This window comes from Mobula birostris, chromosome 9 (genome assembly GCF_030028105.1).
Source record: "Mobula birostris isolate sMobBir1 chromosome 9, sMobBir1.hap1, whole genome shotgun sequence".
Taxonomy (NCBI): domain Eukaryota; kingdom Metazoa; phylum Chordata; class Chondrichthyes; order Myliobatiformes; family Myliobatidae; genus Mobula; species Mobula birostris.
The window spans coordinates 37,267,231-37,286,508 of NC_092378.1; positions in this window are offsets into that span (position 1 = coordinate 37,267,231).

Sequence of the window (19,278 nt, forward strand, 5' to 3'; positions counted from 1 at the left end):
TGAAGCAAAATGCAGCAGAACAAAGCTAGGTGGAGAAAAGTGCAAGGGAAAAGGAGGAAATTGTTGCTGAAGAGCTCCCATTAAAATGGGGGTTTTTGGACAATCATCATTTTAAAACATTTTGCTAATCAGTCACTCAAACCATTTTCAGAATAGGTACAAAAGATAAAAGATTTTAAAATATTATGAATTCTGGAAATTACTTACCAAGTCAATCAAATTAAGACCATAAGATATAGGCACAGAATTAGGCCATTCAGCCCATCACATCTGCTCCATCTTTCCATCACGGCTGATTTATTATCCTTCTTATCCTCATTCTCCTGCCTTCTCTCCATAACCATTGACACCCTGACTAACCAAGAACCTGTGAATCTCTGCTTTAAATATACTGAATGATTTAGCCTCCACAGCAATCTGTGGCAAAGAATGTCACAGATTCATCGCCTTCTGACTAAAGAAATCCCTCCTTAACTCTCTTCTAAATGATGTCCCTATACCCTGAGGCTGTGCTGTCTGGTCCTGGACTCACACACATCTTCTACACATCCACACTATCTAGTCCTTTCAATATTCAATAGGTTTCAATGAGATCCACCCTCATTCTTCTAAACTCCAGTAAGTACAGGCCCAGAGCCACCAAAAGCTCCTCAAATGTTAACCCTTTCATTCTGGGAATTATTCTCATGAACCTCCTCAGGATCTTCTCCAATGCCAGCACATCTTTTCTTAGATAAGGGGCCTAAAACTGCTCATAATACTCCAAGTGAGGCCTCATCAGTGCTTTATAGAGCCTCAACATTACATCCTTGCTTTTATATTCTTGTCCTCTCAAAATTTGATGCTAAGACTGTGTTTGTCTTCCCCACCACCAACTCAACCCGAAAGTTAACCTTCAGAGAATCATGCACAAGGACTCCCAAGTCCTTTTGCACCTCAGCTTTTTGAATTTTCTCCCCATTTAGAAAATAATCTCCACCTTTATTTCTTCTACCAAAGTGCATGACCGTATACTTTTCTATCTTCCTTTTCTTTGCCGGTTCTCCTAATATATCTATGTCCTTCTGCAGCCTCCCTGCTTGCTCAACACCACCTGCCCATCCACCAGTTTTTGTATCATCTGCAAACCTAACCACAAAGCCATTAATTCTGAAATCTAAATCATTGAAATACAATGCAAAAAGAAGCAGTCTTAACACTGAACCCTGAAGAACACCACTAGTCACCGTCAGCCAATCCAAAAAGTATCCCTTTAGTTCCCTTTATTCCCACTCTTTGCCTCCTGCCTTTCAGCCAATGCCCTATCCATGCTAGTTACTTTCCTGTAATACCATGGGCTCTTACCTTGCTAAGCAGCCTCATGTATGGCACCTTGTTAAAGGCCTTCTGAAAATCCAAGTACACAATACCAAATGATTCTCCTTTGCCTATCCTGCCTGTTATTTCCTCAAAGAATTCCCCAGATTTGTCAGGCAGGACTTCCCCTTAAGGAAGCCATGCTGACTTTGGCCTATTTTATCATGTGCCTTCAAGTACTCTGAAAGTTCATTGTTAACAATCAAGTCTAATAGCTTCCCAACCACTGAGGTTCAGCCAACTGACCTGTAATTTCCTTTCTTTGCTTCCCTTCCTTCTTGAAGAATGGAGCAACTTGCAATTTTCCAGTCCTTTGGAACCATGCATCAATCTACTAATTCTTGAAAGAACATTACTAATGCCTCCGAAATATCTTCAGCAACCTCCTTCAGACCCTGGGGTGTAGACCATCTGGTTCAGACTTAACTACCTTCAGACATCTCAGTTTCCCAAGCACCTTCTTCCTAGTAATGATAATTTAGAAACATAGAAACATAGAAAATAGGTGCAGGAGTAGGCCATTCGGCCCTTCGAGCCTGCACCGCCATTCATTATGATCATGGCTGATCATCCAACTCAGAACCCCGCCACAGCCTTCCCTCCATACCTCCTGACCCCCGTAGCCACAAGGGCCATATCTAACTCAAATTCATTACATAAAACCAGAGTTCAACAATTATTCACTTTCTGTAACTGAAAACAAAAGCACAGCTGTTCTCCTTGGAGGTGTTTAGAATTACACAACTGGAAGATATTTAGAAAGCTCAGAGCAGATACACTGCTGAGGTTCTGGCTAAGAATGATCGAACAGCCTTTAAGAGAGGGTAAAGTTCTGCAGCCAGCTGTACCTCCTGTCAAAGCCATGAATCTCTATTTACATTTTTCTAAAGTCCAATGTCTAATTTAAAATAAATAAATAAACTATGATAAACTGAAGAATTATTTAGACACATTAAAACAAATCTGAAAGAAATATATTAATTTATTATTTTCCCCTTCAACATCGACAAGAGAGCTGGTCATTTATTTCAGAAAGGGCGGGGGGAGGAAGGGTTGGGGTGGTGCAAATGCTCCTGTCTACATCAATGGTGGTGAGTTTGAGAGCTTCAAAGCTCCTAGTTATGGACATTATCAATAGCTATCCTGGTCTAACCACATTGATGCCATGGCCAACAAAGCTCACCAATGCCTCTACCTTCTCAGGAAGCTAAAGAAATTTGACATGTCCCTATTGACCCTCACCAATCTTTATCAATGCACCATAATAAGCATTCTGTCTAGATGCATAACAATTTGGTATGGCAGCTGTCTGCACATGACCACAAGAAATTGCAGCAAGCTGTAGACATAGCTCAGCATTTCACAGCAACCAGCCTCCCCTCTATGGGCTCCGTCTATACTTCTCACTGCCTGAATAAAGCAGCCAGCATAATCAACAACCACATCTACCTCAGACATTCTCTCTTCTCCTCCCTCCGATTGGGCAGAAGATACAAAAGCCTGAAAGCACAACAACCAGGCTCAATGATAGCTTCTATCCCACTGTGATCAGGTTCTTAACGGACCCTTGTATAAGATGGACTTTTGACTTCACAGTCCACTGTAGTAATATTGGTAGTGCTCTAATTTGTTCTGCATTTCATTTAAATATATAATTTTTTATTCAGTTCAACAGTAGTTCATCTTTTTTTAAACTATTTCCATGAATCTCTAGCTAACTGGGGCAGCTGATTAATTGGACCAAAATGTACTGATTCTGATATGTCCCAATTATCTGGAATTCACTTTATACAGTTTTAAATGCATTAAGTTAAACAAAATTATGTCACCTTATTGTTAAAAGTAAATTTTACTTGGTTATCTCAGTTATTTCACTCACTTCTGCTCCTGACACTCTCAAACCTACAGCATATTGCAAGCATCTTCCACAGTTTGCCATTTCTTTGTCCTCCAGCCCTATGTCTCCAGTGTCATTTTCCAGCGGTCCAATATCTACTCTCACCTCTCTTTTAGTCTGTATATCTGAAAATCGTTTGGTATCCTCTTTGATATTATTGGCTAGCTTACCTTCATATTTCATCTTTTCCCTCCTTATGGCTTTTTAGTTGCTTTTTGTTGGTTTTTAAAAGTTTCCCAATATTCTATTCCCACTAATTTTTGCTCTATTATATGCTCTTCCTTTTGCTTTTATGTTGGCTTTGGCTTCCTTTGTCAGACTTGTTTGCTTTATTCTGCCTTTAGAATTTTTCTTCTTTGGGATGTAGTGTATCTATCCTGTGCCTTCTGAGTTGCTCCCAGAAATTTCAGCCATTAGTGCTCTGCTGTTATCCCTGCGAGCATCCCTTTCCAATTAACTTTGGCCAGCTCCCCTCTCATGGTTCTGTAATTCTTTTTACTCCTCTGAAATACTGAAATATTTGATTTTAGCTTCTCCTTCTCAAACTGCCTCCTCAGAGTCCCTTTAACATAAGCTCCCTAATCAAATCTATTTCATTACACAGCACCCAATCCAGAATAGCCGATCCTGTAGTGGGTTTAAACACAAGCTGCTCTAAAAAACCATCCTGTAGACATTCTATAAATTCTCTCTGTTGGGATCCAACATCAGCACCAACCTGATTTTCAACCTGCATATTGAAATTCCCCATGATTATCATAACACTGCTCTTTTCACGTGCATTTTCTATCTCCCACAGAAATTTGTAACTCACATTCTGGTTACAGTTCAAAGGCACGTGTATAACTCCCATCAGGGTCTTTTTACCCTTGCAGTTTCTTAACTCTACCCACAAGGATTCTGATCCTGTTAGTCTTTCTAAGGATTTGATTTAATTTTTTTTACCAACAGAGCCATGCTGGCCTCTCTGCCTAACCTGCCTGTTCTTTTGATAAAATGTATGTCCTTGGATGTTAAGCTCCCAACTATAATCTTCCTTCAGCTGTGACTCAGTGATGCCCACGTCATACCTGCCAATCTCTAATTGTGCTACAAGATCATCTACCTTAGTCCATATATTGCATGCGTTCAAATATAACACTTTCTGTCCTGTATTCATCACACTTTTTGATTGTGTCCCCTTGTTACACTGCATCATCTCACTGACTGCAATTTTGCCCTATCATCTGCCCGTCCTCCCTGTCAGCCTCACTATACACTGCCTCTGCTTGTATCCCAACTTCTCCACCCTTAGCTCTATCACTCCGGTTCCCAATCCCCTGACAAATTAGTTTAAGCTCTCTGCTTTGCTGCTGCTGCTACTGTGTGGTAACTGGAATCTCCAGAGCAGAAGGCCCCGAAATCCTTGGCTTTGTGTGTTTCAGCGGCCGGGATGAGGTCGAAGGTGCTCGGCAGAGGATGGCGCTCGCTCAGGAGGCTGTATCGGAGAGGCTGGTTGGAAGCTAGAAGTTTTTGGACAGATGGACTCAGTGTTGGCTGCGGTCAGCTGCTTCCAAGGCATCGGCAGTTGTCAGTGCCTGGAGGTTTATGGCAGGGAGTTTCTCCCTTTTGCTGCCTGCTATCGAGACTCAGGAGTCGATCGACTTGGGGACTTTTGAGACTTTATTTACCATGCCCATGGTTTGTTCTTCATCAAATTATGGTATTGCTTTGCACTGCCGTAACTATATGTTATAATTATGTGGTTCTGTCAGTGTTAGTGTTTGGTTTGTCCTGTTTTCTGTGATATCACTCCAGAGAAACATTGTATCATTTCTTAATACATGCAGGCATTTCTAAATGACAATAAAAAGAGGTCTGAGTGTTCTCATAATCTAATTTAATCTAATGTAATCAACAGTTCTAGCAAACTTGTCCTCAAGGATATTGGTCCCACTTGGGTTCAGGTGGAGCTCATCCCTTTTATATAGGTCACACCTTCCCCCGGAGAGATCCCAGCAATCATGAAATCTGAAACCAGCCCCTGCACCCCTTCCTCAGCCACACCTTTATCTGCCAAATCATCGTATGCTTACCCTCACTGGAGTGTGGCACGGGCAGCAATCCAGAGATTACTACCCTAGAGGCCCTGCTTTTCAGCTAGCTCCTTAAGTTCTCTCCCCTTCCCTTCTGAGCCACAGGGGCAGACTCAGTGTCGGAGGCCCAGTCACAGCAGTTCCCCCAGTAGGTCACCACACCTACCCCACCCACAGTATCAAAAGTGGTATACTTATTTTTAAGGGGAACAGACACAGGGTACTCTACACTGGCTGCCCATTTGCTTTCCTTCTTCTGATAGTCACCCAGGTATTTGCCTCCTGCAACTTAGTCGTGACTACCTCCTGTAGCTCCTAACTATCAGCTCCTCAGTTTTCCGCATAAGCCGAAGGTCATCGAGCTGCAGTTCCAGTTCATTAGCACATTGCCTGAGGAGCTGCAGCTTGGTACACCTGGTACACCTGGTACAGATGTGATTACCTGGGAGATTGGAGGTCTCCCAGAATTCTCACATGTGTCACGAAGGACACAGCACAGCAGCCCTTGAAGCTATTTTCACTGCTCTAACTAAGTATTAACAGATGAAGAATGAATAATGAAGAAGAAACTGACCAGATTCACACCTTGCTGAAGCTTGTTAAGCCCAAAGTATCCCCACTCTAACTCTGGTCCACTCCAACAATGGCCGTTCTGCTTGTCCATACCTTATTTTTATTTCCTTACTAATGAATTACTATTTGATTGGGCTTCTTGAAATTGCTAAAAGCCTATAAATGTTCCTTTTTAAATCTCACTGATAGACCTGTGAGTTTGCTTCTCTAGCTCCTGATTTGGTTGGGCCGCTGGAAAAACAGCAAAAGCCATTGAATGCTCCTTTCTATATCTCTCTCACAGACCTGTGAATTGCCTCCTCTCTCACGCCCAATTTGATTGGGATGCTAGAAAAAAAAGTTAAACATAGAAACATAGAAAATAGGTGCAGGAGTAGGCCATTCGGCCCTTCGAGCCTGCACCGCCATTTATTATGATCATGGCTGATCATCCAACTCAGAGCACTGCCCCAGCCTTCCCTCCATACCCCCTGACCCCCGTAGCCACAAGGGCCATATCTAACTCCCTCTTAAATATAGCCAATGAACTGGCCTCAACTGTTTCCTGTGGCAGAGAATTCCACAGATTCACCACTCTCTGTGTGAAGAAGTTTTTTCTAATCTTGGTCCTAAAAGGCTTCCCCTCTATCCTCAAACTGTGACCCCTCGTTCTGGACTTCCCCAACATCGGGAACAATCTTCCCGCATCTAGCCTGTCTAATCCCTTTAGGATCTTATACGTTTCAATCAGATCCCCCCTCAATCTTCTAAATTCCAACGAGTACAAGCCCAGTTCATCCAGTCTTTCTTCATATGAAAGTCCTGCCATCCCAGGAATCAATCTGGTGAACCTTCTCTGTACTCCCTCTATGGCAAGGATGTCTTTCCTCAGATTAGGGGACCAAAACTGCACACAATACTCCAGGTGTGGTCTCACCAAGGCCTTGTACAACTGCAGTAGTACCTCCCTGCTCCTGTACTCAAATCCTCTCGCTATAAATGCCAGCATACCATTCGCCTTTTTCACCGCCTGCTGTACCTGCATGCCCACTTTCAATGACTGGTGTATAATGACACCCAGGTCTCGTTGCACCTCCCCTTTTCCTAATCGACCACCATTCAGATAATAATCTGTTTTCCTATTTTTGCCACCAAAGTGGATAACTTCACATTTATCCACATTAAATTGCATCTGCCATGAATTTGCCCACTCACCCAACCTATCCAAGTCACCCTGCATCCTCTTAGCATCCTCCTCACAGCTAACACTGCCACCCAGCTTCGTGTCATCTGCAAACTTGGAGATGCTGCATTTAATTCCCTCGTCTAAGTCATTAATATATATTGTAAACAACTGGGGTCCCAGCACTGAGCCTTGCAGTACCCCACTAGTCACCGCCTGCCATTCTGAAAAGGTCCCGTTTATTCCCACTCTTTGCTTCCTGTCTGCTAACCAACTCTCCACCCACACCAATACCTTACCCCCAATACTGTGTGCTTTAAGTTTGCACACTAATCTCCTGTGTGGGACCTTGTCAAAAGCCTTCTGAAAATCCAAATATACCACATCCACTGGTTCTCCCCTATCCACTCTACTAGTTACATCCTCAAAAAATTCTATGAGATTCGTCAGACATGATTTTCCTTTCACAAATCCATGCTGACTTTGTCCGATCATTTCACCGCTTTCCAAATGTGCTGTTATCACATCCTTGATAACTGACTCCAGCAGTTTCCCCACCACCGACGTTAGGCTAACCGGTCTATAATTCCCCGATTTCTCTCTCCCTCCTTTTTTAAAAAGTGGAGTTACATTAGCCACCCTCCAATCCTCAGGAACTAGTCCAGAATCTAACGAGTTTTGAAAAATTATCACTAATGCATCCACTATTTCTTGGGCTACTTCCTTAAGCACCCTGGGATGCAGACCATCCGGCCCTGGGGATTTATCTGCCTTCAATCCCTTCAATTTACCTAACACCACTTCCCTACTAACATGTATTTTGCTCAGTTCCTCCATCTCACTGGACCCTCTGTCCCCTACTATTTCTGGAAGATTATTTATGTCCTCCTTAGTGAAGACAGAACCAAAGTAATTATTCAATTGGTCTGCCATGTCCTTGCTCCCCATAATCAATTCACCTGTTTCTGTCTGCAGGTTGGTGTAGAGCTCAAAGAACCTTCTTTTTAGCCTTGGAGTGAGAGACAAACTTTCATATTGCTGGCTTGAACCAGAACGGTGCCCTTTGACCAATGGCCCAAATTCACTGTAGCAGTGGCAGCAACCAACCAGTGCCCAAGTGTGATAGTGAAAGTTCAATTTTCTGCAACGCCAACCAAGATTGCTGTCATTGGCTCTGGATGCCAACAATTGAAGGGGCCTGCAGGGTATAACTAGTCCAATGGATTGATTAGAATGCTGTTGTACCATTCAAGTGAATGGCAGTACCTCCTTGGAGGAAGATCCCATTCTATTGTATTACAACTCCTACCATTGCCCCGTGGTTAGTACTCAGACTGCTGCCTAGATACACAATGTGGTTCCAGGAGAAGGCAAGCTGCAAAAGTCAAATGAATATTGGTGACAGCAGAATCTGGATTTGGTGACAGAACATCCATGCTAGGATGACTTTAGTTCTAACTTTATCTAACAAAAGTAACTAAACTCCTGATTTGCAACTCAAATAAGAAAAAAAAAAAGAGCGCACTGGGGGTGATCATCAGGTTATCCTAGGATCTCTAGAGAGAGAACCAGTGTTATCAATTCAGGACTGGTAACCTTTCAGATGACTTTGACTCAAAATAAATGAACTTGCTTTCTCTCCCCCTAGGCACTAGTTTAGGAGATGAGAATTTCTAGCATTTTCTGATTTTACTGCTGAATTTCTGTATTTCCCTGTTTTATCACTCTGCAAAGGTCAGCGTGGCCATGAATATTTATGCATCGAGCTCCTTCTGGAATAGAGCTGAAATATTAGAAACACCTCACAGTTTGCCATCCACTGTTGTGTCAGCCAGGTCACAGGTGCACTTTATTCCATGACATGTTAGTAGATTTTGTTTGAAGATGGAATGCACAGAGCTTTGCAGAGATGGCATATTGCCTCTGGTATGTGGTGTCATTGCCTGCAGGTCTCTCCTCTTATGATAGTTCTGTGGCATTATTTTAGCTTAACGAGCACTTTTATAAGGTTTTTGTCCTGGGAAAAGACAAGCTGAGCTGATCTGGATAACTGAAACAATAGAAGGTCCCAAACTGCAATATAACAAAGGGAGATTTACCATTACATAAAGAGGAGTGATGATTTTAGAGCTCTCAAAATATACAATATAAATCGTAGATTCTATTTAAAATATCTTTAGATAAAACTAATATTTATATGTTACCCTTAATACTTTTCTAATTCAATTCTCCTACCACAGCTTCTCAAATGTGCCTTAAAAATGTCAGTGTTCCTTAGTGTTTGTATATATACTTTTGTGTTTGATCACAATCATTTTGTTATAGAGAAGAAAATGTTTTCATAGAAATGATTCCTACACTACTTCTGTCTGATCTTCAAAATTTGACCTTCAGAAATAAGTATGTGCAGAGTCTGAAGTTACTTACTCAATCCAGTCCATAAGCACTGTTTCAGCAGCACAGAAGACTCACTGGGAATAGCCAGGGAGCTAGATAAACTGGTCCATTTCACACATTCAGAATACAAAGCAGAAAATAACTTGAAACAAGAACATACTGTGTTAGAAAAATGATGCATTAAAACTAAAACTTTTTGTGGTCACTGAACTAGTTTCCTGATCATCAATGAAGCTTTTTCAGGAAAGGTATTTGTTGGATTCTGATGTTTTTAATCCAAAGGCAGGAAAGGGGCACAAAACTTGTTGCTTCACAATAGTTTTATTAACTGTTTATAGAACAAAGAATATTGAAAATGGACAGTGATAAATGTCTAATATGTGAAGGGAGATAGAAGGAAGAAGACAAAGATGGTGCTGCCTCATGGTCAGCTCTTTTTATACACACAGATAAGAAACATTTTATTCAGATATACAGATGCGAGTCAGCCAACCAGAAAACTCCTATTCAAATAATGCAGCACCAGAGAAGCTGCCAGAGCTCTCCAGAATCATACAAATGGAACCACTGGGGGACATACTAAATAGCTAGTTATACATACTGTGACCACTAGGAAACATACTAAACAGCAGACAATTAAAATTTTTAAATTGTTAAGAAAATAACAATTAAACAAGTGGATCCAACAGTACCCCACCCCTTTGATTCTAAATCACACATTTAGAATCATTACATCTCAAAATTCAGAGGCAGAAAAAACTTGTGTTCTTGCTAGGCTGATTAGTAGGCACACCTGCATGAGCTTGAACTATTCTATTAACTTATCACTCTTAAACAAGCCAAAAAGATGTAAGTTATGATTAGCACAATATGACTCACAACATTGAGCAACCCAAGCTTCTGAGACTTAAATGAGTCTAGAAAAATCTAATCCAATAGATTGGTGCATTTTAACTGCTTCTTTACACAATGATCAGCCAAATTAGTTAAGTCTTCAGACTCATCAGGTACAGTATGCAGGTACACCATTCTTTACCTAAAACTGTGCATGACCCCCTCGCCCACTTAACTGCTAAGAGAAGATTCTAATGCCATGTGATTCTGAAGAATCATCTTATGCATGGCAACCTTTTCTGTTGTTACTTTTCCCAAGGCATCAACAGTGTCATTATTTACTCTTTCTAAGGCTGTAGCAACATTTTTAAACTCTTTTATACTCCTTGCGACACCATAAAATAGGAATAAGACTGATGCAAAACAATCTTGTTCTAAAATGTCTTGTTTACATCAAGACTCGGGAGATAAAGGTAAGGTGTGTGAGTGTGAGTGTGTGTGTGTGTGTGTGTGTGTGTGTGTGTGTGTGTGTGTGTGTGTGTGTGTGTGTGTGTGTTGCTTATTACTCGACAGCATACTTGTTGAATTGTAATATTTTTTCTGATGGATATGGTCAATGAAACTTCCAGTCATTAACCCATTTAGGACAATGTAAGTGTAATTGCATGAACTATGCCCGACTGGAATAGTACCTTCTGAACACAAGCAAAAGGTAGCTTTTATAGTGAATGCATGAACATATTTAATAGCTTTGTCATGAACATTAGATGCAGATACATCCCAAGATAAGACATGATCATATCAGATCTGACTATAGTTCATATATGATATGATTTCCTAAATCATGCTGATTATATTTACACAATTGATCCAGTTTATGATGGTATGCGGGGGTCATGATCATTGTAGATTTATTTGTCCCTTGAGGGTAGTGAATCATAGGCATAATGTCAACATTGCCATTGCTGGAATGTTTAATGAAGAGAGTGCATGTTTGTTCTAGATCTGCAGGAATGCCTAGTTTTGGTGAATATTTTGACATGTGTGGTATATATTGACATACTCAACATCTGGAGTCATTAACAGTATCAGCAAATTCATGTGATACTCACAAGTATACATCATGAGACATCTCAACTGGCACATTATGAGTAGGGAAAATTAGCGGAATTATAGCCTCAATAAATAAGATTAGAACAAACCTCGTAAGTCCTGACGAAGGGTCTCGGGCTGAAATGTCGACTGTGATTCTTCCTATGGATGCTGCCTAGCCTGCTGCATCCACCAGCATTTTGTGTGTGTTGAATGTCCAGTAGTTGTTGACTTTGTTCAAAGTCTTCTGGCTGGTTAGTAATTTGCTCACTGTAGCCCAGCAGTGTAAGCACTATAGCAGAGGCTACTAGCATGTTAACCACAAATGCCTGTTGTCCTTGTAGGTATTAATTTTGTTTGCTTGCAGTGGCTGGCATGTATCCAATTACTGTTACCCTTCTGCCTTTATTGATGATTTGGCAATCAACAGTGCTGATAAAGACCTTTCCATTGAGCTTCCAGTGTTTTTTTTTAATGCAGTTTCTCAATCAGGACCTAATCACCAGGATTCAGAATGTGTCCTTCTGCTGGATCACTCCAAGTGGCAGAAACCTGTTGAGAAGAAGACTGTACAGTTTGGGTTAATTTCACACAATTAGAAACCATAGAAACCATAGAAACTGCAGCACAGAAACAGGCCTTTTGGCCCTTCTTGGCTGTGCCGAACCATCTTCTGCCTAGTCCCATTGACCTGCACACGGAACATATCCCTCCATACACCTCCCATCCATGTATCTGTCCAATTTATTCTTAAATGTTAAAAAAGAACCCGCATTTGCAACCTCGTCTGGCAGCTCATTCCATACTCCCACCACCCTCTGTGTGAAGAAGCACCCCCCTAATGTTCCCTTTAAACTTTTCCTCCCTCACCCTAAACCCACATCCTCTGGTTTTTTTCTCCCATTGCCTCAGTGGAAAAAGCCTGCTTGCATTCACTCTATCTACACCCATCATAATTTTATATACCTCTATCAAATCTCCCCTCATTCTTCTACGCTCCACAGAATAAAGTCCCAACCTATTCAACCTTTCTCTGTAACTGAGTTTCTCAAGTCCTGGCAACATCCTTGTAAACCTCCTCTGCACTCTTTCAACCTTATTTATATCCTTCCTGTAATTTGGTGACCAAAACTGAACACAATACTCCAGATTCGGCCTCACCAATGCCTTATACAACCTCATCATAACATTCCAGCTCTTATACTCAATACTTTGATTAATAAAGGCTAATGTACCAAAAGCTCTCTTTACGACCCTATCTACCTGTGACGACACTTTTAGGGAATTTTGTATCTGTATTCCCAGATCCCTCTGTTCCACTGCACTCCTCAGTGCCTTACCATTAACCCTGTATGTTCTACCTTGGTTTGTCCTTCCAAAGTGCAATACCTCACACTTGTCAGTATTAAACTCCATCTGCCATTTTTTAGCCCATTTTTCCAGCTGGTCCAAGTCCCTCTGCAGGCTCTGAAAACCTTCCTCACTGTCTACTACACCTCCAATCTTTATATCATCAGCAAATTTGCTGATCCAATTTACCACATTATCATCCAGATCATTGATATAGATGACAAATAACAATGGACCCAGCACTGATCCCTGTGGCACACCACTAGTCACAGGCCTCCACTCAGAGAAGCAATACTCTACCACCACTCTCTGGCTTCTTCCATCCAGCCAATGTCTAATCCAATTTACCACCTCTCCATGTATACCTAGCGACTGAATTTTCCTAACTAACCTCCCATGCGGGACCTTGTCAAAGGCCTTACTGAAGTCCATGTAGACAATATCCACTGCCTTCCCTTCATCCACTTTCCTGGTAACCTCCTCTAAAAACTCCAATAGATTGGTCAAACATGACCTACCACGCACAAAGCCATGTTGACTCTCCCTAATAAGTCCCAGTCTATCCAAATGCTTGTAGATTCTGTATCTTAGTACTCCCTCCAATAACTTACTTACTACCAACGTTAAACTTACTGGCCTATAATTTCCCAGATTACTTTTCGATCCTTTTTTAAACAACGGAACAACATGAGCCACTCTCCAATCCTTCGGCACCTCACCTGTAGACAGCGACATTTTAAATATTTCACCCAGGGCCCCTGCAATTTCAACACTAGTCTCCTTCAAGGTCCGAGGGAACACCCTGTCAGGTCCCGGGGATTTATCCACTTTAATTTTCCTCAAGACAGCAAGGACCTCCTCCTTTTCGATCTGTACAGTTTCCATGATCTCACTACTTGTTTCCCTTAATTCCATAGACTTCATGCCAGTTTCCTTAGTAAACACAGACGCAAAAAACCTATTTAAGATCTCCCCCATTTCCTTTGGTTCCGCACATAGCCGACCACTCTGATCTTCAAGAGGACCAATTTTATCCCTTACAATCCTTTTGCTCTTAATATACCTGTAAAAGCTCTTTGGATTATCCTTCACTTTGACTGCCAAGGCAACCTCATGTCTTCTTTTAGCCCTCCTGATTTCTTTCTTAAGTATTTTCTTGAACTTCTTATACTCCTCAAGCACCTTATTTACTCCCTGCTTCCTATACATTTCATACAACTCCCTCTTCTTCTTTATCAGAGTTGCAATATCCCTTGAGAACCAAGGTTCCTTATTCCTATTCACCTTGCCTTTAATCCTGACAGGAACATACAGATTCTGCACTCTCAAAATTTCTGCTGAGGGCTTCCCACCTACCGATCACATCCATGCCAGAGAACAACCTGTCCCAATCCACGCTTTTTAGATCCTTTCTCATTTCTTCAAATTTGGCCTTCTTCCAGTTAAGAACCTCAACCCTAGGACCAGATCTATCTTTGTCCATGATCAAGTTGAAACTAATAGTGTTATGATCACTGGAACCAAAGTGCTCCCCTACACAGACTTCTGTCACTTGTTCTAACTCGTTTCCTAACAGGAGATCCAATATTGCATCCCCTCTAGTTGGTCCCTCTATATATTGATTTAGAAAACTTTCCTGAACACATTTTACAAACTCTATCCCATCTAGACCCCTAACAGTATGGGAGACCCAATCAATATATGGAAAATTAAAATCCCCTACCACCACAACTTTATGTTTCCTGCAGTTGCCTGCTATCTCTCTGCAGATTTGCACTTCCAATTCCAATTATTAACTAAATTGCCTGCCCTAATGTGTATATCAGCCTCTCTGAGATTGAGGGCTACTGGCAATGACATAGGATGTTCTGCTAGCACTTCAAATAGAATTACATTAGTTTTCTTGTCTGGGTTGCTCTGATGCTACACAAGACTATAGCAAGAGCATAGGCCATGGTACACCTTCCTTATGTTACTTGGTCAGCTTTTGTTTGATGATTTCACTTAATTGTTTGCCTGTCCTGATGATTCCGATTGATGTAGGCAATGAAAAGATCACTCAAAGTTCACCAGTCAACATAATTCCTCACAAACACTCACAGTGAAATGTGACCCTTACAGAGTCGGTGTGTCATGGTAATCCCCATCTAGGAATATAGTCCTTGATCAGAGTTTTTGTTGTTTGTGTGTGCCAGTGGCTTTTCTTGCTGAAATAGCTTCCACCCATCTTGAAAACTTGTCCACTATTACCAGTACATCGCAGTATCATTGACGCTTTGGCAAAGCAATGTAAACCACTTGTATGTGAAAAAATGGACCAGATGGGACAAGGGCATTTAATTGTGGTAGCTTTTCTCCTGCTCCATGACTTGTTTTCTCGAATGTCACGCATCTCCTAAATGTTTGTCAAGCTTGTGCCCTGAACTTTGGGTTCCGCTATTACTGGGAGAATCTATCAATCACCTTTTCACTCCATTGTGTCCTAGGGAATGCATCTGCTGTGTCAGATAAGAAAAATCACAGTTAGAGCTACAAGTCCATGAGTATTTCCATACCTCCATAATCCATCCATTCCCACGATTCTTCATCTGTCTATGTTACAGAGTGAAACTTTGTTTCCATAATTCCAGTTGTTGGGTTCACTGCACATGTTCTTGGTACTCTAGTTGATCTTCCTTCTGCCAATTTACAGGCTTCAATCAGAGCTTTTAGTTCTGCCTGTTGTGTGGAGGTTCCAGGAGCCATGGTTCCTGACATCAGTACTTCAGTTCCAGAAACAACAGTTCATCCAGCTGTTCGAATTCCTCTCTCAATAGTTGAGGGACCATCAGTGTACATAATCTGATCTTTGGCAGAGTAATAACAAACAGGATGTTATCAGTCTCCATGTTCTTGAGTTAAGGCTGTCATCTTGTGTTTCTCGTTGACATACATAGTTTACTTGTATTAGGGATTCTTAATGTACGTTCAGGACATGTTACTTTTAAAGTCGGAAACACTTTTAGCTGTTCTTCATTAAGAGTCACAAGACTGTCTGATCACTTACTGTTCTTCAATTAGCTTGTCAATACATTGATTAACAATGGTTTCATCTTCAGTCCTGTGTGTCACTTCCCTGGTCTTTACTGGAGCAAGCTTTGGATTGACATCACTTCCAATCTTATTGCTTTATCACTGTTATCCTCACTTGAGTTGCTAGGGGGCCGCTGTCAAGTCCATGTCCTGGCTATCCTGTAATTCTTTCGGAGTTCAGATGGTGGCACTGTCTTGGAGGGCTGTCGCATGTAGGTTGTAATACTTCGGAGAAACTGAAGTAGTTTCCTGATCATTTATGAAGCTCTTTCAAGAAAGGTATCTATTGGATTTTGATGTTTTTAATCCAAGGATTTTTTTTGGAAGACAGGAAAGAGGCATAAAACTTGTTGCTTCACAGCCACTTATTAAGCGTTAAGAGAATGAAGAAAATTGAATACAGACTGTGATAAGGTCTGTGAATTGAAGGGAGATAGAATTAAAAGACGAAAGGAGACAATGATGGCAAGACTTAGTGGTCAGCTCCGTTTATACATAGAGATAAGAAACATTCCATTCAGATTTGCAGATAAGAGTCAGAAAGCCTCTATTCGAATAATGCAGCACCAGAGGAGTTTCCAGAGCTTTCCAGAATCATACAAAAGTAATCAGCAGGGAACATACAGAACAGTTGGTTATACATATTGAGACCAATCGGAAACATGTTAAACAGCAGACAATTAAAGGCATTAAATTGCAAAGAAAATAACAATTAAACAGTTAGATCCAACATGTCCAAACTATGGCAGTGAGAGTTGAAGATTTGGACTGAGTGTCGGCACAAGAAACCTGTTATGAAAAAGCAAGGTACTAAATGGAGTATAATTCATAGCTGATAATAATATAAAACAGATAACAAACAAAGAAGACCCTTGTGAGGTTTAAGCACAAACCTGCACAATAGACAGGCCTTCCAATAAGCCTTCAGTTTGTTTATTTAAAATACCGATCTTGCAGACCACAGCTGCTTCTCTCATTTGACCTGCACAAGCTTCAAGACCACACCAGCCTTCTGTGTTCTCCGAGCTTCTAATGCTCACAGAACATGCCCACGCTAAAGCAGAATATGAGCACCGAATAGGTGTTGGAGAATGCAACTGTGGTGCTGCCCACTGATACCCCTGGTAGTCTTCTGAAATTCAGAAACAGTTGGAAAATTTTTTAAATAATCAGTATTATAAAAGTAAATAACTATTTCAGAAGCATACTTAAATGCAGTAGCTGCACAAATAGCTTTCACCACATACTTACGTTTAATTAGTAAGTTTAAATAACACAATTACCTAAACTTTCCTTTTTAATCTTTTTTATATTAATCATGTCGCACCAGACAGTCAGCCATATTTGCCTGGCACGTGGTGTCAGGATTGGTCTCCTTTCGGATTGACTGGGTCACGATATGAACGTTCCTGACTCGACCCTTTTTTTTTTTACGAGGCTGAGTGGCTAGCTCGATGCTCGACCCGGCACGGATGGAAAGCGTGCTCGGGAGGTGGCCCGACTTGGATTTGAACTCAGGAACCTTTGTTCCAGAGTCTGGCGCTGATGCCACTGCGCCACCAGCCTGAAGCTTGGTGAAACCGTTCAAATAAATGGGACTATGATGGGTGCAATAACGGTGCCCAGTGTCAAATGCAAGAGGGCAGATACAAATTGCACTGTCCACAAGTTTCATAGTTTATAGAGCATCCCTGGACCCAAAGGACGTGAAAACATCTGCATCAGTTGCACCTTATCAGTGGAATTTAATTAATTATAGTTGGGTGTTGGATGTCGGAACTCATGCCTTCCCCTTATAGGGCTCCAGGCTGGGATGGTGTGTCGGACATAGTTGAAAACAGAATTCCAATTGCAGGGACAATAGGTAGCTGAAATTATTGCCAGAAAGGATGACATTTCAACTAGTTTAGGAAAATAGAAATTTTCTATTTTTATTTAGATTATATATTAATTTATATACTCCAGCCAGTATGAATTTTGATTCTAATTAGCCTAAGTACCTTTTTTCAAAATTCAGTGCTGACTCAGTGACAGACGATCACTGACTGCTTCAGAAGAAGCTTAAAACTATTACGGTTGTAACTATCTCCAAGGCTCTCGGTTTTGGGACTCCTGTAAACTGTTCCTTCCATTCACCTCCATTGCCTCCTTAAAATAGAGTAAGTTTTAGGTCACCTGCCCTCAAATCTTCTTATACCTGCTTGATAATACTCCTGTGCTGCATCAAAGTTAGTATAAATTCACAAGCTCCTGCTATAGAACAGAGTATAGCTGCCTGCTGTCAATGATATTATAAGCTCACAGTCATCTTTAAAATCTTCTCTGATATTTTGCTGTTTTAAGGGGATTTTATTCTGCTTCTTTTATGAATTGCCTTACCAGGCAAGAAGACACCAGATGCTGTAGCTGTGCAGGTGGGTGGGAGGATTTCATCTGAAGACAGAAACATGGCAATTAGAGTTCAACAGTCCACTGAGACTAAGATAGAGTTTCAAAATCATCAACAATGCAGAATAATTCAGAGTAGAAGCAAGGAACTCAATAGATAAACTCTAGAATGTGGTAGGGGTGGATAATAGAAAATGCAGACCTTAGGAAAGGGGTAAAAGGTTTTTAAGGTGGACAAAGGGACAGGGAATTACAGGGAAGACCAGACTGTGGCTTGCTGGGAAAATAGCTGCCATGGTAACAATCTGTCAACAGTAAATTTGAAAAGTTGATTATTAATGGAACAGGATGGATATGGACATCTAACAAAGATAACAATGGACCAACTGATAATGGAAATATACCAATTGGCATTTTCTAAGTTTAAGATATTTTTGTCTGTTAATTGGTATCCCTCCCCCCCCCCCCCCCACCGTTATCTCTAAACACATTTGTTCTTCTCTCCATTTCCTTCTCCCTGATCACTTGCCCTCTCCATCCTTCTCCCTGGTCTTCCACCTTCATCTTGAATGAAATTGATACTGAGCTTCATCTTGCTTTAGCTCTGCAAGATTCTTCAGGTCTCCAACCACCTTAGATATTTGCACTCTGAATTTAATGGCACCATACCCTCAGCTGCCAAGACTCCAACTTCTGCAATTCTTAACCTTGCTGCCTCTGTACCCCTCAAGGATATATTATGAAATTTCAGACCAACTTCATATAATACAAGTTGTTGTTGAATAATTCCTGGAGGCCCCTGGCTGATGCACTCCAACATCACCCAGAGGGTTCTGATGCCAGATATTAACAGTGCCACTGGAGCCCTGCTGGGCCAGGTGAACAGCTGCACTCTTGTTTCTTCACTTGCACATTCTGCCAATGCTTACTTGGATTGTTATATAACAGGACCATAATTATTTGTCAGCATTGTTACTGCACGTTGCTGTGTGAATAATAAACAAAGGGCTTTTGAAGTCTCTGTGTGTTTGTGAAATTGTGGAAGCATTTGAGAATGCCCAGAGCGGGTAATAATCCTGACA